Source organism: Podarcis erhardii (genome assembly GCF_964252035.2).
Source record: "Podarcis erhardii genome assembly, chromosome: 15".
Classification (NCBI taxonomy): domain Eukaryota; kingdom Metazoa; phylum Chordata; class Lepidosauria; order Squamata; family Lacertidae; genus Podarcis; species Podarcis erhardii.
In genome coordinates, this window is record NC_138505.1 from 6731566 (window position 1) to 6756135 (window position 24570).

Sequence of the window (24570 nt, forward strand, 5' to 3'; positions counted from 1 at the left end):
CATGTTTCTCTGGAGCAGTGATGTTTGTATCTGGTATTAGTAGCAGTTCTATTTAGAAACTGCCTTTAGAGAGCTTTCGGTACCATGCATATATTTTAAATGAAAAAGCAAATGCCAGTGTCAATTTTAAAAGAGGGAAAAATTGCTCTCTAGGGCTATCAATTGCTTACATTTATCTGGGTTGGAGAAACATGATCCACAATGAAACTTTAGGAGCCACGTTGAAACAATGAATATGAGGTTAAGGATCCAGGGCTGTAAATATTGTAATTTGCATGTGTATCTGAAAGTAAATAAATCTCAATGAACACATTTGGCGCTTTCTCCAAGCTGCCAAAATGCTTAAGATTTTTATTTTTTATTTTTTATTTTTTAAAAAAGTGAGATGAATTGAGTCTTTTGTTGCCAAAAAGAAACCCAAGTAAGCACCAGGTGATATTTCCTGGAAATAAGTCAATGGGTTGAACTAGTTACTTACTGTATTTGATCACCATCCTCTGCCCCATTGGAAACTCTAAGACAATGCTGGGGAATCTTTGCCTCTGCTATTGTTGCTAAACTACAACCCCCATCCACTGTAGTAAGCAGGGACAAAGGCTAGGGATGATGGGAAATGTAGTTTGGCAACACCTGCCCTAATATGATCCCTTATTAGACAAAATATGATCCCATTGACTTAATAGAAATAGCAATCATATCCTGGGCTAATCTAGGAACAGCTCAGCTGTGGTCTTCATTCAGACCTTTCCTCAGTATTGTTGGTATTCATCAGAAATCACATGTGACAAAAAACTGGGGTTGCCTTAATTGCTGTTTTGTCCTAGATAGCTCATATCTTGGGAAACAGAGTTCCCAAAGAACGGATTCTACCAATTAATGTGATGTCACATAAAACAACTCTTTTGCACCCATTAGATTGCAAGATCATTTATTGGGGTGGGCAGTTGGCAGTATGGAAAACGGTGTGATGAGAACCATGCATGTTTGGAAAAGGGATGAGTCTGGAATGGCTACAAAGTGGCCAAAATCATTTCAGGAAGGAAGGGATGTGAGTTCCCAGGAACTTTGCCACATATTTGGGAATGTGTATGTTGGTAAGGCTTCATAAGAAAGGTGGAAAGGACTTAGTTTTGTTTTGGTGTTTTGTTTTTTTAATCATGCAGTTTAAAATTCTAAATGCAGACCCTTCAAGTGTCTCTATTTTCAAGGGACAATCCAGATTTACAGAAGCAGTCCTGGTTTCAGATTTGATCCTGGAATGTCCTGCTTTTCCTTAGGACATCCTTATTTTCATCAGAGAAAAGCTGAAGGCAGTACTATTTTTCTAGACAAAGACGTCCTGAAACTCACCATCAGCACCCTTCCTCTTGCCCTTAGAATGAAAGTGTCAGAACTGAGTTCCAGTGAGTTCCAGCTGGGGAAAAAATCAACTCTGGTTGGAAGGTATGTAGTTTAGTGACCACCAAGCCAAGGAGACAAGTAACTATGCAATCTTTACAAGACATCTTAAGGCAGCCCTGTCTAAGGAAGTTTTTATTTTTTAAGGTTTAAGGTTTTATTACCTTACCAACAAAGGTCTGTATAGTTAAAGCCATGGTTTTCCCAGTAGTGATGTATGGAAGTGAGAGCTGGACCATCAAGAAGGCTGATCACTGAAGAATTGATGCTTTTGAATTATGGTGCTGGAGGAGACTCTTGAGAGTCCCATGGACTGCAAGAAGATCAAACGTATCCATTCTTAAGGAAATCAGCCCTGAGTGCTCACTGGGAGGACAGATTGTGAAGCTGAGGCTCCAATACTTTGGCCACCTCATGAGAAGAGAAGACTCCCTGGAAAAGACCCTGATGTTGGGAAAGATGGAGGGCACAAGGAGAAGGGGACGACAGAGGACGAGATGGTGGGACAGTGTTCTCGAAGCTACAAACATGAGTCTGACCAAACTGCGGGAGGCAGTGGAAGACAGGAGTGCCTGGCATGCTCTGGTCCATGGGGTCATGAAGAGTCGGACACGACTAAATGACTAAACAACAACAAGGTTTTATTATGTTTTATTAATGTTGAAAGCCACCCAGAATGGCTGGGGTATTATTATTATTATTATTATTATTAAGGACGTCCCTATTTTCACCAGGGGGAAAAAACAGCTTTCCCTTCCCATGATATCACTTAAATCATCCTTAAATCGGGAAACAAGAGAATTAGAATCTTATGTTACTTTTTAGGAAAGGGTCACAGCTGAGCGGTAGAACTGATGCAGAAGGTCCCAGGTTCTATCCTTGAATGGGAATGTCCTCTCCTTGAAAACCTGGAGAACATCTCCCACTCAATGTTGACAATACTGAGCTAGATACACCAGTGGTCTGATTCAATACGAGGCAGCTCCCATGTTCCTGGTATTGCTGTTCTGCATTGTGGTTTATTCATTTCCCCAGTGGAACAATATCTGGGATGGAAACCAGAAAGATCAAATGACACTACCAAGAAACTGCAGGTGTTGATACAATAAGAAGTTTTATTATTGTAGTTGACAAGCAGAAGCAAGGAACCATTCCATAGTTTCAGGTGGCAACCAAAAGCCAATCCAGACATGGAGGTTACTTAAATGCAAACATTACTAATGAGAAAGCAGACGATTGCAGCCAAAATATTGGGAAACATATGAGAAGTCCATCAGAGGTGTATGATTTTCATCAAATATATGCAAGTGACTGAGCTACATAATTTGTTGGGGTTTTTTTGTTCCTTAAAAAGAAAAAAAAGGAAATGGCACACAATAGTGCTTTTCAGATTGGGTGGAATCTTGAGTGAATCAGAAGCTGTAAATAATATCAGCTGCTCTGTTCTGGCTAGGAGTAGGATTGGATACATGTGAACTTATGCTGACAAACTCAGAAATTCTTAACATCCCAGTTATGAATGCAATTTTCTGATTTTTTTTCCATAGTCGTCTTCGAATGTTCATTCTGTGCCTGAGTTGAGGGTCCTTAGAATCTTCGGCAAGGGTCACTTCTGGGTAGCGACAGTGGAGAACAAAGGCTGGGGGAGATGGCTGCACCAGCGGAGATGGCGGCACATCCCACATGGGCAATTCCCTCGCAGCACAGAGCGGGAGCACAAGGGTTGCATTGCTCGACGCAGACAGGCTGGTCAGAACAGTGGAGAGCTGGGCCCGGAATGGATATAGTGAACGGTGGTGGCTGAATGGTGACGGTGGAGGTAGGGCATTTACTGTAGCACTGGGTCTTTCCGCAAGACATCTTTACAGAATAGATCTAAGGGAAAGCATTAAAATAACATAAGAAGAGTCTGCTGAATCAGGTTAATGGCATATCTCGTCCTGCGTCCTGTTTTTCCAGCGGCCAACCAGATGCCCTTATTTGTATCCCACAAGAAGGCCCCAAGCACAACAATATCTAGAAAATCAACATTCGATCATTTATCCCCAAAAGCTGTTGGAATTCAAAGATTCTGAATATGCTAGAGTGCATCTTGGTTAAACTTACCTGATCTTCAAAGAGCAGGGTTTGACTGGAGTGTCTCTGTGGTGAGGGAGGCTGATAGTGTCTCAGTGCATCTCAGGGCTTTTTATACCATTCCTTTCCAGAAGGTCCCAATTAACTGCTAGCGTCATGTCCTATAATATAATACCCATCCTGTTCCAAAGTCTGAGTTCACCATCCGTACTCATTTGTCCTGCCTGGTGTTTCATCCCATAGGCAGGATCCTCCCTCCGGAAATTGCGATGGTCCAAATGCTTGCAAACCTGACTTTGGAGAATACTGAGCTAAAACAGCTCAGTTTCATAGAATCCCCCATTTGGAAAGGACCCCAAGACTCATCTAGTCCCAAACCCTGCAATGCAGGAGTATGCAAGTGGCCCAAAATAAAGATACATGCCCATTCACAGCGATGGGATGTCTCCCACCACAACCACGGGTTGGCATGAGACAGGCCAGCTGGCACTGCATAGCTCTAATCTCCAACATCATGCTCCACCAATGCATCCCCTGCCTCAACCACCTGAGCCAGACACCTCCCTCTGCTTAGGGATAGGACCGGCTGTTCTCCCTGGTATATCAGTTTACAGTCAGGATCCCCCTCTGAAAATTGCTAGGGTCCCCTGCCTCAACCACCTGAGCAAGACATCTCACTAGGGGTAGGAGCAGCTATGAACATGCAGAAAATCACCTTATTTGGTGTGGAACTTCCCAATTCACACAAGTAATGGCAAAGATGATGTTCAGAGGCTATTTGCATCCCATCTCAGTTGATTAGAGTGCAGTGTTGATAGCCCCAATGCCATGGGTTTGATCCCCATAAGGGTCACCTGCCTATTCTTGCATTGCAGAATGTTGGAGTACAGGACCCCTGGGGTCCCTTCCAACTTTAAAATCCTATCATTCCTTGATTCTATGAAATTGGGCTGCTTTAGCTCAGTAGCACCCAAAGTCACGTTTGCAAACATTTGGACCCTAGCAATTTCCGGAGGGAGGATCCCGCCTATGGGCTGAAATACCAGGTGGAACAAATGAGTATGCGGAGTGAAATCACACTTTGGGACAACCTGGATATTGTATGATGGAACATGATGCTAGCAGTTAATTAGAACCTTCTGAAAAGGAACGGTATAAAAAGGCCTGGGATGCAAGGAGAAACCATCATCTTGCCTCAACACTGAGACAACTCCTCATCCTTGTTGAGTCCTCCTCCTTGAAGAATCAGGTAAGTTTGGTTAATATACATTACAGAATGTTCAAAACCTTTGAATTCCAACAGCTTTTTTTTTGGGGGGGGGAGTAGATTTTAGTATTTATACTGAGCTCAAAGGAGGCAGGAGTTCAAGAGCCTTATTTATCCTGTACTCTGGAATGTCTATGAACATCTCAACAATGTTATCATACCAAATTTAAACTTAATGAATCTTGAGAATGTGGTGCTTAAAAGGTGTAGAGTTACTAGGGGGTCCATTTCCTCCTCAGGTTCCCTGGGAAGAGGAATTGATTGTTGAATAAATGAATGACTCTAAATTAGGCCACATTAAAAATAATGAATCTTGGGAACCATAGTACTTTGGAGTGTTTAGAATCAATAGAGCACCTATTTCCCCCTCAGAGTTTTCTAGGAACAGGAGCTGATTTTTAAATCACTCTGAAAATTGAAGCTCTGTGAGGGGAAGTTAGGCTCCTAAGAACTCTCTGCACCCATTAAGAAACTACCATGGGGAAAGCCTTGACTGCTTAAAGTAGTAAAGTAGTAGTGAAGTTAAAATGTATAGAATTGATGGGAGCTTAGTCATGTGCATTAGTTTGAACAGGTCGGCTCTGCATAAGACTTGCATGAATGGCAATCAATGACAATTTTAATTGCTTGCCGGGGGGGGGGGAGAAGTCCAGTGACAGAATCTAGGCATGTCCTTTGAGGGATACTGCAGGATAGAGGGTTTGGTCAGAGCCAACATGTATATTGGATAATATAGTTACAGGTAGGTAGCCGTGTTGGTCTGCCATAGTCAAAACAAAATAAAAGAAAAAAAATTCCTTCCAGTAGCACCTTAAAGACCAACTAACTAACTAACTTAGTTGGTCTTTAAGGTGCTACTGGAAGGAATTTTTTTTTCTTTTATATTGGATAATATAGATTGAGGTCAAGGCAGACAGGGGTCAAAAATGATTATTTATGATGTACTTTGCAATGTCCATGAACATTCTAGCAATGTAGAGGCGAAGGAACACAAAATGTGGCGGCTATGCAGATTATGTTAAGCTTCAGGTTGGTGTAGCTGCCCACAGAGAGCCAGGGCTCAGCAGAGTTTGGGTATTGCTGAGTGGAAGGGTGGGCAGAGAGGCAATACTAATAATTCAGGTGGTTTCACAGGTGAGTGGGGTCTAGACTGCTATGTAATGAATAGGAATAACTCAGTAATAACCAGGCTATGGAGGAAGATATCCCATGTCAATAACTTTTAACATAATATACTGTATTCTTTGTGATGTAATGCGATCTAGTCAACTAAATCCTACTCAGAGGACTTCCATTAAGATTTCTGACCCCTTCTGTGTTGTACAATTACAGCACTATCACACCATATTAAAAGCAATGACTCTTGATGTCAGGGTTTTAGGGAGAGAGGAGACAGAGAGCGAGGGCGAGGAGGAAGAGGACGACAACGAGCCGAGGTTGTCCCAAAGTCCGTCTAGCGAATCAGAGGATTCCCAGAAGGGAGCCCCCCTGGTCAGGCCAAGGGGCAATAGAGAGGGAATCAGTCAGAGAGAGGGGAACGAAGAGGGAATCCCCAGTGGGAGTGGCAAAGCGGGACCAGCTCCCCCGTCGGAACGGAGTAGAGGGGGGGGAGTTGCCAGTGTGTCAGAAAGAGCAGGACAGGAAGGAGGAAGGGGGAGGAGTTCGGAGCAAGACGTCCTGCCTGAAAGGGAGGAGTGTAGTACTGAGAGCAGCGTAACTGTAGAAAGGAAGGTCAGAGGCAACGTACGCGCGCCAAGTTCAAATATAGAGGCGCGCGGAAATGAGGAGAGCTCTGAGGAGGAGCCTGGTGCCAAAGCACGAAGGAGGGGGGAGCAGGCGGGAGAAGACTCAGCCTCTGGGGAGTCCCGGAAAGAGGGAAGACAGGGGGGCAGGAAGACCCTGCGGAAAAGGAAAGAGAGGAAAAGGTGGAGCAGTACAAGCCTCTTAAATTGGTGCAGGGGAGGGACGGACTCAGAGGGGACTTCTAACATCTAAGGGTAACAGATGCGGAGCCACGGAGTTTGGATGTAATGACGACAATGATCTTCAATAAAACCTTTTGTATATAGCTTGGACTGGACTTTGGTCTCTTGTGAGCTGGGACCCAGGGTGGCTCTGACAGAAAGTCCCCTCCAAAGAACGCAAAATTTTTTTTTTGCAAAGCTCACGAACGGTGACAGCCATGACTGCGGAGGAGCAGTTGACAGCGCTGCGAACTACAGTTTCCGAACTCACTGCTGCAGTCCTTGCGTCTCAGAAGAAGCATGACGAAATGGAGAAGCGCTGCCAGGACCTGCAAACAAGGTGGGAACGTGCAAGCAGGGAAGGGTTCCCAGGGTCCAGATCAGAGGGGATTGGACTTGGACGGAGGGGGGGCAGCCTAGTCACCCACTTCGATGGGAACCTGAAGCACTACCCCAGTTTCAGAGCAGACGTTTTGTATGCATTGCACTTGCTTCGTCATGACTTTAAAGATGAGGAGGAGAAAGTGGGGTTTATTGTTTCTCACTTGCATGGGCCGGCCAGAGACTGGTTGCGCAATTTGTGGCGTGAAGATGGCCCTGCCCGCCGCGATGCAGATGAATTCATTAAAGCGATGGATGCCTGCTTCCAGTCTACTGTAGATGTGGATCTTGCACGCAGGGAAATTTTTGGATTGCGGCAAGGCAAAGCCACTGTGCGTCAGTACCATTCTAGATTTTTTGCTTTACTGACTGCGCTAAGCTGGGAGAAGGATTGTGCACCTGTGAGGGATTTGTTCTGGGAGGGGCTCAGCGGTCCCATTAAGGATGAACTTGCCAGGGGAGACAGACCCCAGACCCTGGAGGAGCTTGTGCAGAGGGCTTTGGCGATTGGGATACGGCACGAGGGACGTCCTTGGCACACTGAGGAAGAACGTCAGGTGCGTCCACCAGCGAGGACGTCTTCTTTCATCCCCAGGGAGTTCAGTCAGTCACATCCTTCGCCACTGGGAAGGCAGGGGGAGGAGCCCATGGAACTTGGTGGTGCTAAGGCTCAAGCAACAGCCAGAGCCCCAGCTTCCGGTGCAGTGAAGGCAAAGCCTCCTAGAGGGACCAGGAAGTGTTACATTTGCGACAGTGCACAGCACATGGCGAAAGAGTGTCCCCAGAGGCTGCAGAAACACACTGCAGCTTTAGCAACTGTTGCAGCAGAAATGATGCAAGCAGAGCAACCTCAGGGAAACGACAGTGCCTGGCTGGAAGCAGAGCTGCTGGGGCTCAGCCAGGCGAATCTGTAGAGCAGTCCCCAGCGCTTTTGCAACGCACAGACCCTTTACCACCCAAGCCAGCGGTGCAGCTCACTGCAACACTTCAGTTGCCGAATGGAACCACCCTGGAAGTCCCCATCACGATTGATTCTGGGAGCAACGCAGATTTTGTGGGGACGCACTTTGTCAAGCAGCATCGCATAGCGCTTCTGCCAGCGACAACACCTCTGAACGTAGTCACGGTGGATGGCAGGAAATTGCTAGGAGGACAAGTTGTGCAACAGACGCCTCCCATGGTGATGAGGATTGGAAATCATCGAGAAGTCATCAGCTTCAATGTCACCCGCCTTTCAGACACGCCTATAGTATTAGGCATGAGTTGGCTGGAGAGACACAGTCCTGCTGTAGCGTGGTACCAACGGCAGATCACCTTTTGCTCATCGTACTGTGCTCAACATTGCATCCAGTCCAGCCAGGAGGAGGGAGCTGAGCAGCAGTTGCAACTTGGCATGGTGCAGGCAGTACCCCGCAAGTACGAGGGGTTCCTGGAGGTTTTCTGCGAGAAGGAAGCTGACCAGTTGCCGCCCCACAGGCCTTATGATTGTGCCATCGACCTGGTGCCAGGGGCGCAGTTGCCGACTGCAAAGCTGTATTCCATGTCTGAGGACGAGATGCAAGAACTCAGGGAGTTCATAGAGCACAATTTGAAGCGCGGATTCATCCGAGAATCGAAAGCGGTGGGGGGCAGTCCTGTTTTCTTTGTAAAGAAGAAAGACACGCCCCAGAAAAGACTCATTGTGGACTATCGATTCATAAACAGTAAGACCAAACCCAAGGCCTTCCCCATGCCCAAGATAGATGATCTCCTGGCAACCGTAAGGAAGGGGAAGATCTTCACCAAATTGGATCTGCGTGGAGCGTATAACCTCATACGCATCCGGGAGGGCGATGAGTGGAAGACGGCCATGTTCACGCCTCTGGGCACGTACGAATACAGAGTTATGCCATTTGGTCTCCAAAATGGATCTCACGTCTTCCAAGCATTTATGCATCACGTGCTAGCGGGACTTCTCTACAAGAAATGCGTGTGTTTCCTCGACGACATCCTGATCTTTTCGGAAACGGAGGAGGCCCATGAGAAGGACGTAAAGGAAGTCCTGCAGAGACTACGGGAGAACAAGCTCTACGCCAAGTTAGAGAAGTGCCAGTTTGATGTGACGGACGTGGATTTCCTAGGCTACAAGCTGTCCGACAAGGGGCTGGCCATGGACAGCGCCAAGGTCCGCGCGGTGTTGGACTGGAAGAGCCCTCGCAATCGGAAGGAAGTCCAAAGATTCATCGGCTTCGCCAACTTCTACCGCAAATTCATCAGAGGTTTTGCAAAGGAGACGGCAGCGATCACGGACACTCTCAGTTCCAAGAAAAAGAGGTTCGTGTGGACGGAACAGGCGGAGCGCTCTTTTCAGAAGCTTAAAAGCCTTTTCGCCTCCGAGGAGCAGCTGCTGCACGTGAATCCAGGCAAGCCCATACGACTAGAGACCGACGCGTCAGACAGAGCGGTTGGAGCCGTACTCCTGCAAGAAGATCCACATGGAAACTGGAGACCCGGTGCCTTTTACTCCAGAAAGCTCAGCAAAGCGGAGCAAAACTACACCATATGGGACAGGGAGCTGTTAGCCATTCACGCAGCTTTCAAAGCGTGGCGACACTTCCTCATAGGAGCCAAGCACACAGTACAGGTCCGCACGGATCACAAGAACCTAGAGTATTGGCGCACGGCGAAGCTCCAAAGCCAGAGGCACATGCGCTGGGCGGAATTCTTCGCGGATTTCGACTTTCGGATAGAGTACGTCCCAGGAGATTCCAACGTTATAGCCGATGCGCTATCCAGGAAACCGCAATATCTCGATGAAGCGGCGCCTGTAGCAGCCAAGCACATTTTCGCACCGCAGGCGTGGTCGTGCGCTGCCGCCACAGTAGATCTGGACGCGGTGCGACGCGCGTTGCAAGTGGATCAGTTCGCACAGTCCAAGATGGAGGAATTGCGCAGAGGTGTGCAGAGTGGCGAAGAGTTCCAACTACGCGACGGGCTGCTAACTCGCAAAGGTGCCCTCTACGTGCCAAGCGACGAGCTTCGCGCAAAGGTTCTGCAGCAGTTGCACGACGCCCCCAGTGCGGGCCACTTCGGTAAGGAGAAGACAATAGAACTGGTGGCAAGAGACTTTTGGTGGCCCCGGATGCGTGGAGAGGTAGCGGATTACGTCGCCAGGTGTGACACTTGTCAGAGGTTCAAGCCAGTACACCAGAAGCCAGCGGGGCTGTTGGAACCGCTGGAAACGCCACAGCAACCGTGGGAGAGGGTAGCTCTGGACTTCGTTACTGACCTGCCCAGCTCCAGGGGGAAGACGGCGGTACTGGTGGTTGTGGACCTGTTCACCAAGATGGCGCACTTCATTCCATGCGCAAAGGTGGCGACGGCGGAACAGACTGCCAAACTCTTCATCGATCACGTGTTCAAGGTGCATGGGCTGCCGCAGTCCATCCTGTCCGACAGGGGGCGCCAGTTTGTTTCCAATTTTTGGCAGAAGCTTTTAGGTATCCTGAACGTCAAGATCAACCTCACGTCGGCGAGACACCCACAAACCAACGGCCAAGCTGAGAGGGTCAACGCGATCATGCAGCAGTACCTGAGATGTTACGCCAACCAGCGACCAGCAGTTTGGGTGGACTACCTGCCGATGGCAGAGTTTGCCTATAACAACACGAAGCACGCGTCCACGGGGGTGACGCCATTTTTCGCGAACAATGGTCGTCACCCCAGAACCTTCCCGGGGTTCGTGGCACCGGGAGAGGGGGTGCCGCAAGGAGCCGACCAGTTTGCAGCGGAGCTGCAGGAGGTGCACGAAGAGTTGCGGAGACATTTAGAGCTGGCCAAGCAAGCATATAAGGTGCAGGCTGACAAAAACAGGAGAGCGGGAGAGGAGATCCAGGTGGGGGACTGGGTGTGGTTAGCGGCCCAAGCGATGCCAGCCAAGTCGTTGGCCAAGAAGAAGCTGGGGCACAGGCAGTTAGGGCCGTACCAGGTGGAGGCTAAAATCAACCCTGTAGCCTTTCGACTAGCCCTCCCCGAAGGTTCCAGAGTGCACCCGGTCTTTCATAGATCGGTGCTCACTCCCTACAAGGCACCGCACAGGTTTCAGGAGTCTGACACAGTCACGCAACAACACACTAAGTCACAGGAGAGGGAGAGGGCGCCTAGGGCCGAACCACTCAACGAGGTCACAGAGATCCTGGACTCGAGATGGGGGCAAGAGGGAGTAGAATATTTTCTAGTCAGAGAGGGTGCCCCAGTCAGTGCCAATGGTTGGGTGCCGGGCTACGCCTTAGACGAACCTCTTTTAAAAGACGAGTTCCATGCCCTTTTCCCTCATAGACCCATGCCAGCCGAGTACTTTGATGACTGGCTCTTTACGCCCACATGTTCAGGCAGCACTTTCCACGGCTTTTCTTCAGCTGAAGAAAGGTCGCCGGACTCCAACTCGCCCAGGGGATCGTGTTCGGGGGTGGACACAGAACCCTCTTATTGGTGGGACGAGCAACCAGAGGAGGACTGGCGCAGGAAATGGCTGACGGGACCTTGGCAGGCAGCACCGGACCAGGTACCAATGGAGGAGGGAGAAGAGAACACCTTGGGTCAAGAACCCGAATTCGAACACTCGTACAACGAACTGCAAACAGAGGAGATGGAGGTGCAGAATCTGTATCCTGCGTCCGCCTCCGAAGAGCGGCAGCTTCCACAACCTGCACCCGATGAGCGGAAGGGGGGAAGGGGGGGCTTCGAGGGGGGGGATGGATGTCAGGGTTTTAGGGAGAGAGGAGACAGAGAGCGAGGGCGAGGAGGAAGAGGACGACAACGAGCCGAGGTTGTCCCAAAGTCCGTCTAGCGAATCAGAGGATTCCCAGAAGGGAGCCCCCCTGGTCAGGCCAAGGGGCAATAGAGAGGGAATCAGTCAGAGAGAGGGGAACGAAGAGGGAATCCCCAGTGGGAGTGGCAAAGCGGGACCAGCTCCCCCGTCGGAACGGAGTAGAGGGGGGGGAGTTGCCAGTGTGTCAGAAAGAGCAGGACAGGAAGGAGGAAGGGGGAGGAGTTCGGAGCAAGACGTCCTGCCTGAAAGGGAGGAGTGTAGTACCGAGAGCAGCGTAACTGTAGAAAGGAAGGTCAGAGGCAACGTACGCGCGCCAAGTTCAAATATAGAGGCGCGCGGAAATGAGGAGAGCTCTGAGGAGGAGCCTGGTGCCAAAGCACGAAGGAGGGGGGAGCAGGCGGGAGAAGACTCAGCCTCTGGGGAGTCCCGGAAAGAGGGAAGACAGGGGGGCAGGAAGACCCTGCGGAAAAGGAAAGAGAGGAAAAGGTGGAGCAGTACAAGCCTCTTAAATTGGTGCAGGGGAGGGACGGACTCAGAGGGGACTTCTAACATCTAAGGGTAACAGATGCGGAGCCACGGAGTTTGGATGTAATGACGACAATGATCTTCAATAAAACCTTTTGTATATAGCTTGGACTGGACTTTGGTCTCTTGTGAGCTGGGACCCAGGGTGGCTCTGACACTTGAGAACTGCAGTACTTTGGGAGAGGTTAGAATTGTTGGGGCACCCATTTTCCCGTCACCAGGTTCCCTGGGAAAGAGGGACTGCTTGTTAAAACACCCTGAAAACTGAAGCTCAGTGAAGGCGAGAAAGGTTGCCTAAAAACTCTCACCAAATAGCCATTTCCCAGGGTACTTTGGTGTTAAGTAGAAATCTGCAGGTTGAAATGCGTACAACTGATGGGGCCTTAGCCATGCTCCTTAACTTGAATAGGTGTGCTCTGCATATGACTGGCATGAGCAAATATCCATGGTAGTAGGTTTGTCTATATAAATAAAAAAAAGTTTTTCATCATGTGTCAAAAACAATATAGTAGATGTTCTGAACACCAATGGGCAGGGAGTGCAAGCATCATTGACCAATGTTTATTTAACTGGAGGCAGTGGTCCTTCTGAATACCAGTTGCTGAAAAGCACAGGAGAGAAGAGGCATCTGGCTGGCCATTGTGAGAAAAGGATGTAGGACTAGATGGACCATTAACCTAATCCACTATCCTGATCTAATGTTATTTTAATGTGTTTCTTCAGATCCATTCAGCAAAGATGTCCTGTGGAAAAACCCAGTGCTACAGTAAATGCCCTACCTCCACCGTCACCATTCAGCCACCACCGTTCACCATATCCATCCCGGGCCCAGCTCTCCACTGCTCCGACCAGCCCTCCTGCATTGAGCAATGCAACCCTTGTACTCCTGCTCTGTGCTGCGAGGGAATGACCCGCATGGGATGTGCCTCCATCTACACTGGTGCAACTCGCGCTTTCACCTCCCCCAGCCTCTGCTCTCCACTGTCGCTACCCAGAAGTGACTGCAGCCCTTGCCGAAAATTCTGAGTGCCAACACCAGGCACCATGAGAAGCAGGACATAAATTGGACGAAATTCACGGAATCAGAAGTCAGGAAATGTCATTGAAAATGGGGATATTTATAATAGTTTGAATTTGTGGGAATGGGGTTGTATGTCCTGCTCTGAACATTCTGGCTGAGATTAATTGACATGGTGTACTTGGAAGCATTAAATTAAATAAATCAATGCAGATTAAAATAATTATGGTCATTCAGTTCATTTCTATATTGCTTTATATTTTGAAGGGGGAAAAATCAAGTAGTTTTACATTGAAATATCATATCAAACCATCTGGAAGAAACGATTGCAGAAGAAAATCGGATATAACATAAACATTCAAAGAAACATAAATAACAGCAAAGTAATGTATTAAATATTTCAAAAGAAAGTATTATGAAAGGAAGTTAGATATACAGTGCACCATTAAAATAGCAGAATTGGCCTGGGAATAAAATATTATCTCAAGTATAAAGCACATTTGCTGCTTTTGCTGCCAGTCCTGCCAATGGCTGTTCATGGAGGGTGGTGGCTGTGGAAGTTCAGGTTTGATGTACCAGGTCTTCACTCAGAAATAGCCAATATGGGCTCTCACCTCTTCAGCAGCCTCAACTGTTGTAGCTCTGTCCATCAGGGCCACACCTTCCTTAGCTGAGTGAAAAAATTATTCTTCTTCTTTGGCGATCACTTACAGCTGAGTAAGATTTTCTTCCATGAATACGGTTTTAACAGTGAGTCCATAAGTAACTGTGGAGGCTAATTCTGGATCCACACATCCTTCCACAGTGGGGACATTGGTTTCGGGGCGGGAGTTGATCATGGTGTGGATTTGCCAAGCATCCCTTCCTCTTAGCACGTTTCTCCCTTGCATCCTGAGTTCGAGTGTCTTCAAAACCCACAACATCTTTGGTAAAAGCAGTTCTCTAATTGGAGAGCTTGCAGGCCAATGTTTCCCAGTTGTTGGTGTTTATACTTCTTTTTTTAAAAAAAAAAAAAAAAGATTTGCCTTGAGAGAGTTTTAAACCTCTTTTGTTGACCACCTTAGCCTGGTTAAAAAAATTCTTGCAAGCTAGGGGCCAGGTGTTCTAGATGTCTCTTGATAACAAGAGCTTTGAACTGCCCCCAAAATGCTGTGACAGCAACAAAAGCCCTTAAGCCATCATAGCTTCTCACTCTTATGCTGAGTCCCAAATTCCTAATTTTGCTTAACTGCAATTTTGCTCATGGCCCCTTTAAGAGTAGCTTGGCTCCCCATCTTCCGTCCCTGTCCATGGATAAGGTATGAAAAGGGGAGGGGGGTTAGAAAACTCCTCAACCACTTGGAAGGGTGCATTATCTCGACTGTTCCACTGTCCAAAAGCTCCTACTGTCAGAAAGTTGTTTTTTTCTGTATATTTAGTTGGAATCTCATTTCTTACAACTAGAAGTCATTGGTTTGAGTCCTACCTTCCAGAGGAAGAACCATTTACAGTAAACCGCGATGGAAAAACAATCAGCAGTAAATTCAGATGTTTGGATAGTGATATTTAGCAGGAGAATTGGGATAGCTAAAAGCAAGACCATAAAAGCTGCATTATCAGGATTTTGTGTTCCGGCCGTGTCACCTAAGCAGTTAGGAGGTTTATAAATTTACAGTAGCACCTTGGAAAAAGGAGCTGCATACTAAATTTCTCTGAAAATTTGAAATGAACACCACCGGTATTTCTCATATATATATCTTCTGTGGGGAAAAATATCCTTTCCTACTTCTGATTGGGTCAGGCATCAAACAGTGCAAAGATTTGGTGCTGAGAAATCCTGGATACACTTACTTAATTAGTGAATGGCAGGCTTGCAAGAACAGGAATCAAGAGCACTTGGGGAAATTGCCAAAAAAAGGCGGGGGATTTGTAGCCAAACTGCACCTTTCTGCAATGACAAGAGATCCAACTAGTGTGTGTCATCATCGAGGCAATCTCACTTGGGCTGCTCTGTGCCTTCAGTTGAAAGGATGATGCATTTTCTTGTCACAAGGCTCTAATGCCAAGGCTTTTCAAGCAGTGTGTTTTCATTTCTTTAACCTGAAGGAGCGTCTCCACCCCCTGAAGGAGCGTCTCCACCCCCATCGTTCTGCCCGGACGCTGAGGTCCAGCGCCGAGGGCCTTCTGGCGGTTCCCTCATTACGAGAAGCAAAGCTACAGGGAACCAGGCAGAGGGCCTTCTCGGTAGTGGCACCCGCCTTGTGGAACGCCCTCCCATCAGATGTCAAAGCGATAAATAACTACCTGACATTCAGAAGACATCTTAAGGCAGCCCTGTTCAGGGAAGTTTTTAATCTGTGATATTTTAGTGTATTTCTGGTTTTTATGGAAGCCGCCCAGAGTGGCTGGGGAAACCCAGCCAGATGGGCGGGGTACAAATAATAAATTATTATTATATTATGATTATTAACCGTTCACCCCTACAGTATGTCCCTGTTTGTTCTTTCTCATCTTTCACCTCGTACGTGGAGTCCTCCCTTGGCAAGTTGCTTTTTGGCCAAAGGATTCCCAGAAGTGACTTTGAGCAGGGCTGAATCAACGCAAACTTTGGAATGTCACATCCATGTGAATGTAAGTCGAGCGAAGCTGGAGAGGGCTGTTGAGCTTCTGCTTTCAGGCTTCCCAAGGGGATTTGTGCTGGCCACTGGAGGAACAGCGTTCTGGACTTGATGGGCCTTTGCCCTGATCCAGAAGACTTCTCTTACATTCTTAGGAACCAGTCCAAAAGCCCCTTTGTTCCACCTTCCTCTTCTCACTTTGGCCAGCCAGATGCCTCTGGGAAGCCTACATACAAGGCATGAAGTCAATAGCCCCATCCCACTCTTCTTCACCAGCAATTAGTAGGCAGAGAGACCTACTGCCTCTGAAGCTGAAGGTCATATGGCCATGGCGGTCAGCAGCTACTGATGGTCTTCTCCTACACACATCTCTCTAATCCAAATGTTAATGGGATGTTACAAATTCCTGGAGGATAAGGCTTCCAATAGCTACACATTACAATGATTATGTTCTACCTCCACCATTGCATGCAATATACCATTGAATGCCAGTTCCTGGGAATCCCAAGTGAGGAGAGATGATGTTGTGATGAAGTCCTGCTTCTAGGCTTCCCATAAAGAACATAAGAAGCACCCTCTAGGATCAGGCTAATGGCTCACCTGGTCCAGCAGCCTGTTCTCACAGAGGCCAAGCTCTCGTGCTCTCGTGCTTCACTTCTGTTTGAGAGTTTCCCACAGGAATTTGGGTGGGCACTGTGAGAGCACAATGCTGGACTGAATGGGCCATTCTTTCAAATAAATACACCCCCCACAGAAAATGTATGACCATATCCCTATATTTTAAATGTGCTACATTGAAGCTTCACCATACCAGATAAGTGTGAGCTTCCCCATATTGCCCAAACACCTAGGTAATCCTGATCTCACTCAGGGAAGAAGGACAGGCACCACAACAAAGAAGAGTAAAATGTTTAGGCAGATGCCACTTATAAAGTCTGGTCCTACAAGACTGGCCTGTTGGCCTCCCTGTGGCTACCCCTGCTCTCCCCCTAGGTAAAACCATTCAAGTGGCAAATTAATTTACTCTTGAAGGGTGGGGAGAAGCTTTCACAGCTGAGACACTAAACAGAGGAATACACACACACTGAAAATGTGTGTATCAATCTATGATGACAGAAATAAATCACTCCTCTTTGTGTATGACTAAGTATACTTCTGGCTATACTTGCCTACCCACTCTGACACACTGGCAAAGTTGGCAAATGCTGTACGACTTGTCATTTATTTTTCCAATCATCCAATTGCTATTTGTGGGGGGGGGGGGGGGACCAAACCAAACTGGAAGCACTATAGGATTCTGAATCAATTGTAGTCACTGTATCAGTGTTGTATCTCTCAGCATTAATTCCAGAGGCATAATTTGCATCCCTGCAACAATAGAAGAAAAAATATTTCTATTAGAATTCCCAAGTAGCGGACTGGAATTTGAGCTCCCTACCTCTCCTCATGAGGCCTTCATCTCCTTTCAAAGTTTTAACAATGAGCCATGTCCCTTCCTCAGTTGAACAGATCAATAGTCAACTAACCTCCCAGTTGAGAAGCTCACGGACTTAAAGAATATCAGGTACGGAAGGTTCTAGCTCCAGAAACAACATCCAAATATTCAGATACACTGGAATTAATGGACCTTAGTAAGTCATATTCCTCAATGGGTCTACTCTGAGTAGGACCAAAAAATGGATTAAACTGGAATCTATTATGAATCAGTTAGTTAAGTCCATTGATATCAACTGGTCTAACTCAGATTAGTTCAGTATGAGAAACAACCCATAATTGTTATGATTAAGTTAGTGATTAGTGCCAGAACTGAGTTCCTGTGAGTTCAACCTGAAAAAAGCCCTGGGTGGGACTGACATTGGATTCAGCCTACAAGCAGTTTCACAGCTGGATGCCCTGGCAAGCTAGTCAGAAGACGGAAAATAATATAGCTGTCAGGGACTGGGCAGAGGAGGAATGGCGGAGACCACCTTTCCAGCCTGACCCTTCCAGAGAAGAAGAAGACGGTACAGAATTGCAAGAGGGGCTCTAGTATACCACTTTACAGAGTCATGTCTTCCCTCAAAGGATTCTGGGAGCTGTAGTTTCATGAGGGTGTTGAAGGTTCTTAGGAGAACCATATTCCCCTCATACAGCTGCAGTTCCCAGTGTCCCTGTGGAGAGGCATTGCTTGTTAAACCACTCCACAAACTGTATCGCTTTGCAGGAATAGTGGTCTCCTAACATCTCTCAACTCCTTTAACAACTCTCAGCTTCCCAGCACTTCAAACTCTTTCAGCTGTTATGCCACTCAGGAAAGGACAAGAGGCTTTGCCAATTCTGCTTTGGGGGAGATCATACTCAAGAAACACCAACACCCCAAACCACTTTTGAAACGCTGGACCCATAGCAATTTCCAGGGAAATGACCCAACTATGGCGTGCAACATCAATAACAAGGAAGAAGAGTTATGAATCATAACATCACTCCTTGAAACTACTTGGAAGTGACTCAAGGAAAACTGCTGTTAGGAATTAATTGGAATCTTGTGAAAATAAAACTCATCATCGTCTCAGGATACATAGATAAAAGCCCCAAGCGGACACAGCAACATTGCCAGATTCCCTCAGCACGGAGACACTCCACTCGAGTTCTTTTCACTGCAGAGCTTGGTAAGGTATGCTATAATTCATTTTAACTCAAGGCCTCTTGGTAATCTTGGAGGTGGAAATGAAAAAGAAAAAGAAACTCTGGAAGTCCATTTCTTTCCGGTTAAGATGCACTGCTTTTTATTTCAGCTTTTTAACCTGTTCTAAATCTGGCAGGCGGAAGCTTAAGTCACAGTATGTTGGTGATCAGTGCAGAAGGGATACCTTAGGGGGTTGGTGATGCCTACTCTGAATCTAAGAACAGTTTTGTATGATTTAACAGAAGGTGAATAAGGTAGAAGAGGGGTTGTAGATAATAATATTAAATAATAATAGTTTTATTATTTATACCCCATCCATTGGCCAGGATCTTGACAGCAAGTCTCCAATAGCTATCTATAATCAATATCTATATCTACATCTACATCTACATCATCATCATCTACATCTATCTATCTATCTATCATCTATCATCTATCATCTATCATCTATCTATCTATCTATCATCTATCTATGTATCATCTATCTATCTATGTATCATCTATCATCTATCATCTGTCTGTCTATCTATCTATCTATCATCTATCTATCTATCTATCTATATCTATCTCTATCTATCTATCTCTATCTATCTATCTATCTATCTATCTATCTATCTATCTATATCTATCTATCTCTATCTATCTATCTATCTATCTATCTATCATCTATCTATATCTATCATCTATCTATATCTATCTATCTATATCTATCTATCTATCTATCTATCTATCTATCTATCTATCTATCTATCTATCTATCATCTATCTATATCTATCTATCTATCTATCTATCTATCTATCTATCTATCTATCTATCATCTATCTATCTATCTATCTATCTATCTATCATCTATATCTATCATCTATCTATCTATCTATCTATCTATCATCTATCTATCATCTATCTATCATCTGTCTGTCTATATCTATCATCTATCTATCTATCATCTATCTATCTATCTATCTATCTATCTATCTATCTATCTATCTATCTATCTATATCTATCATCTATCTATATCTATATCTATATCTATCTATCTATCTATCTATCTATCTATCTATCTATCTATCTAATCTATCTATCTATCATCTATCTATCTATCTATATCTATCATCTATCTATCTATCTATCATCTATCATCTATCTATCTCTATCTATCTATCTCTATCTATCTATCTATCTATCTATCTATCTATCATCTATCTATCTATCTATCTATCTATCATCTATATCTATCATCTATCTATCTATCTATCTATCTATCTATCTATCTATCTATCATCTATCTATCATCTATCTATCATCTGTCTGTCTATATCTATCATCTATCTATCTATCATCTATCTATCTATCTATCTATCTATCTATCTATCTATCTATCTATCTATCTATCTCTATCATCTATCTATATCTATATCTATCTATCTATCTATCTATCTAATCTATCTATCTATCATCTATCTATCTATCTATATCTATCATCTATCTATCTATCTATCATCTATCATCTATCTATCTCTATCTATCTATCTATCTCTATCTATCTATCTATCTATCTATCATCTATCTATCATCTATCTATCATCTATCTATCTATCTATCATCTATCTATCTATCTATCATCTATCTATATCTATCTATCATCTATCTATCTATCTATCTATCTATCTATCTATCTATCTATATCTATCTATCTATCATCATCTATCTATCTATCGTGTTACATTTAGTTACAGTGGTACCTTGGATTACAGACGCTTCAGGTTATGCATTTTCAGGTTGTACACCGCGCCAAACCCGGAAGTACCAGAACGGATTTCAGTGCTCACGCATGCACAGAAACACTAAATCATGCTTTGCACATGCGCAGAAGCACCGAATCACGACCCGCAGGTGCTCAGTTGCGGTACTGCTGGTTGCGATCACTGTGGGTTGCAAACGTGCCTTCCATACAGATCACGTTCGCAACCTGAGGTTCCACTGTATCTTGTTTTGTTTTTTATGGGGTTTTATCCAGCTAAGTTATATTCAAGGTAGGCCAGTTGATATAAATGGACCAAAGGCAGGGGAGCCAATGCAATGTCCTTCGGATACTTTGACCTAGAACTCTGATTGTCCCTGGTTATAATGATAAAGCTGGCTGGGGCTGATGGGACTTGTAGTCCAGAACACCTGGTGCAGACATTGCTGGCTATCCCTGAACTAAATTATTCCTGCCCATTGATTTCTGAAGGAGACTGAAGCTGGACACATGGAGGATAATGGTATCAATGGCTACTAGCCACAATGACTAGGTTCACCCTCCACTATGAAATGCGGTATAACTCTGTTTAGCAGCAGCTAGTAATCACAAGTGGAGAGAGTGGCTATTGTAATCAGGTCCTGATTGTGGGGTTTCCACTGGGGCCTCTAGCCAGCCACTACGAGAACACGAAGCTGGCCTGGATGGGCCTTTGGTTCTAGAATGTCTGTTGGAGAACCAGAACACTGTGAAATTGCATTACTGTTTACCCTTGTACACTTTGTCCACTCTCCACCTGATGTGTCCTTTCAGATCTATACATCCACTTCAGCCAAGATGTCTTCCAGATGGAACCATTGCTACGCCAGCTGCCCTCCCTCCATCATCCAAATTCAGCCACCTCCCTTTGTCCTCACCATTCCTGGGCCAGCTATCCACTGCCCCAACCAACCTTTTTGCATTGAGCAACACAACCCTTGTGCTCGCATGATTCCCTACCATGGAGGGGCACACCATGGTGGACATGGCTCAATCTACAGCCGTCCAACCTCTGGTTTGAGTTCAACCAGCATCTACTCCAAAAAATATGTGTCAAAAAGTGAGGGTGGATGCAGCTCTTGCCAGTGAGAATAAACCCTGAAGCAGCCAACCAAAGAATGAATAAGAGGAGGACCACGGAGCAAGAAATCCAGATGTTGGCTCCACTGTAGACATGAGTTCAAAAATTTATGTTCAAATATACAACCTTCTAACTTAAAGGAACCCCTTTCACATCTGCTGAGGCAGTCACCTGCGCATGTCCTCAACGTGAGTTCAGCACTTTGGATTCTGAATCATGTTCTAAGCCAGGAACATTGTATTCTCATTGGGCAGTGATGAAACCTGTGGTGGCTGACTTTTGCCTTGTTTTAGCTGAAGAGGTGCCCTATTTTAAATGCAATGTTCCACTGTGATTGCAATTGTAGGAGAAGAAGAGTGATAAAGTCTTCACCGTGGGAGATTTGTCCATCAATACTCATCTAACAATGTTAGGCTATTATTATTATTATTATTAAAAATGTAGTTGTGTTGTTTAAGTTCTACTCAATGTTTGCACGAGCTAGTCCTCCATGTTGTAACATGCTGGTCCATGTTTCCATTTAAAACAAACAAACAAACAAACAAACAAACAAACACACTATCTGTTTTTGATACTGCATGTCTTCATGTGGAGTCTGATTTGGCACTCTGTGTTATCTAAAATTCAACATGTGGAATTGTGTGTCTCTTCCCAATCAAAATAAATGCTTTACTGCATCAAAACTCCAGTTTCCTGCTGTGTTCATGTATTCCTTTTGATATCCAGATTCTCATGTGCTGATACTTTTAAAGGTGAAAAGTAACTACTTCATTCCCCCCTCCGCCCCCCCCCCAAAAAATAACAATATGTGAAGTCCTGTGAGGAACAGTGTAACGACCATCTTTCTGTTGGAAGTCGCACGGGAGATGGGAGACAGATGTTGATGTTACAGGTTTCCTGTTTCTTTGTCCAGTTATTCATTGATTCTCACAGAGTGCAGATGCATATTCTTTTCTGTCCTGCGTAGTTAGAAATAAACATAGCAAAGTAGCTCATATTTCTAGCTGGTCTTCTGCTGTCAGGGTACTCTGCGTAATGAGGGAACGTGCCTGAAGCCTCATTAAAGGCTTAGGTCCTTAATCACTGTTGGAGGAGAGCTCGATAGATTCCAAAGTACGTCATGGGGGAGAGCCATTTCAGCTCGGTTGTGAGGAACCTCCGACACTTTCCTGGTCCTGGTTGGTGTCATCTGGCCTCCCCCTCGCTGCATAATCCTTCCCCCCCCTCATAAGACATGCTGCTCATCACAACACAAGTCTTATTGGGATATGCCACTGTGCCAATATATCTTCTGCAATAAAGAGTCATTTTAGAGTTTTCTATGCAGCAGAATGTGATGGTTTAATAAGCAGGGAGGAGTTCTTCTCCAGGGAATATAATTTGATACTTACTTAGAAGACCTTGCTTATCCTGCAATGGAGGGTAGGACCCGTACCAATGGATTCAAGTTCCAAGGAAGGAGATTACGTCTAAACATTAAGATGAACTTTCTGACCGTAAGAGGTGTTTGGCAGTGGAACGGTCTCCCTCGAGGGGTTGTGTACTCTCCTTCCTTGGAGGTTTCTAAGCAGAGGTTGGGTGGCCATCTGTCAGGGATGATTTACTTGAGATGCCTGTATTGCAGAGAATTGGACCAGATGAGCTTTGGGGGGTCACTTCCAACTCTGCAGTTCTATGATTCTAAGATTTCATTACGCCAAGCTTCTAAAATTCTCCAGCACGTTCACCATGTGGAAGAAAGAAGAATTCCTCTTGAGCAGACTTTTTCTGCCCGTCTCCTGAGCACAACGAACCAAGTTAGTCTCTTTGTGTGCAGTGCTGTAATTTGTGAATAGTAATGCATTTGCCTGGTTCTGTAATTACTATAATTATTTGAAATCATTTCCCATGGCCATTACTTAACTCAGCTGAGTTAAGGAGTAATGTTATACCTCAAATTTAGAGTAATTAAATAATGTTATACCTAAAGGCTTCACTACTTGCCTGATCATCCTACTTCGAGGAAGGGATGTTGCAAGCTCTGTCAATCGCATCCAGTTGCAGCATGCTGGGTCATTTATGGAAAACTGATGGCTAGTGCACATCTATAATTTTCATTATTTTCATTATGAGGAGACTGAAAGAGCCAATTTGGCAGGCCTGATTTGTAACCATCATTTGTAATCACTGGCCAACAACCAAAGAGCTGTTTCAGACAAGCCTTTGAGGGTTGGGCAGGCCCAGAAAGATTTCTGTAGGACTATGAAACAATTCAAGAAGGTGTATTTAGTGTATTTTGTGAGTTTCGTGTGTTGAATTAAGACAACAGGTCATATCTAAAAAAGAATAGGAATATATCTAAGATGTATTGTGCTTCTATTGTTGCAGGGATGCCCAATTGTGCTTCCAGAATTAATGCTGAGAAATACAACATTGATACATTGCGTACAGTTGAGTCAGAATCCTGTGGTGCTTTACTGTTTTGTGTTTTTTTTTTCATTAGCAAGTGGATAATTGGAAAAAATAAATTGCTAGTCGTACAGCATTTGTCAACTTTGTGGGTGTGTCAGAGTGGGTAGGCACGTATAGTCAGAAGTATACTTAGTCATAGCTAGAGAGTGGTGATCTGTTTCTGTCATAATAGATTGATTCACACGGTTTCAGAGTACAAGGGACTATTGAGTTATACCAGCAACACTGGATGAAAGAGAGATTTTAAGGACCCATGGAGTTAGAACACGGTGTCTAGAACAGGGAGGAGTTTTCTTCAAGTCCTTTGTTGCAAGGCTACAGGTTGTGTCTGTAAACATGCCCAGGAAATGTGAGAAAGTATATTACTCTCTCACTAAAGTAATAAAAGTAACCTCCGCTCCTTCTTCATCAATCCTAATTCTCATAGGGAGTAGATCCATCAGTCTTGGTTTCTTCTAGTTTTTTCATTTTTCAAAACTCTCATTTGCTTCAGTTCTGTATTAATGTGTACTATTACTATCGTTATGATTGAAAACCTTTTTCTTAACAGAACTA

General features: G+C 45.2%; 2 long non-coding RNA genes across 2 annotated transcripts in view; both read left to right on the forward strand.

The window, feature by feature from the left end:
* LOC309330179 overlaps window positions 1-24570 on the forward strand; it is a 110198-nt gene that overhangs the window by 16377 nt on the left and 69251 nt on the right. The gene's annotated exons all lie outside the window — the stretch shown is intronic.
* LOC309330155 lies at window positions 18620-22247 on the forward strand. Its single transcript, XR_014151321.1, has 2 exons — window positions 18620-18689; window positions 21258-22247. It is a non-coding gene; the product is annotated as an uncharacterized lncRNA (long non-coding RNA).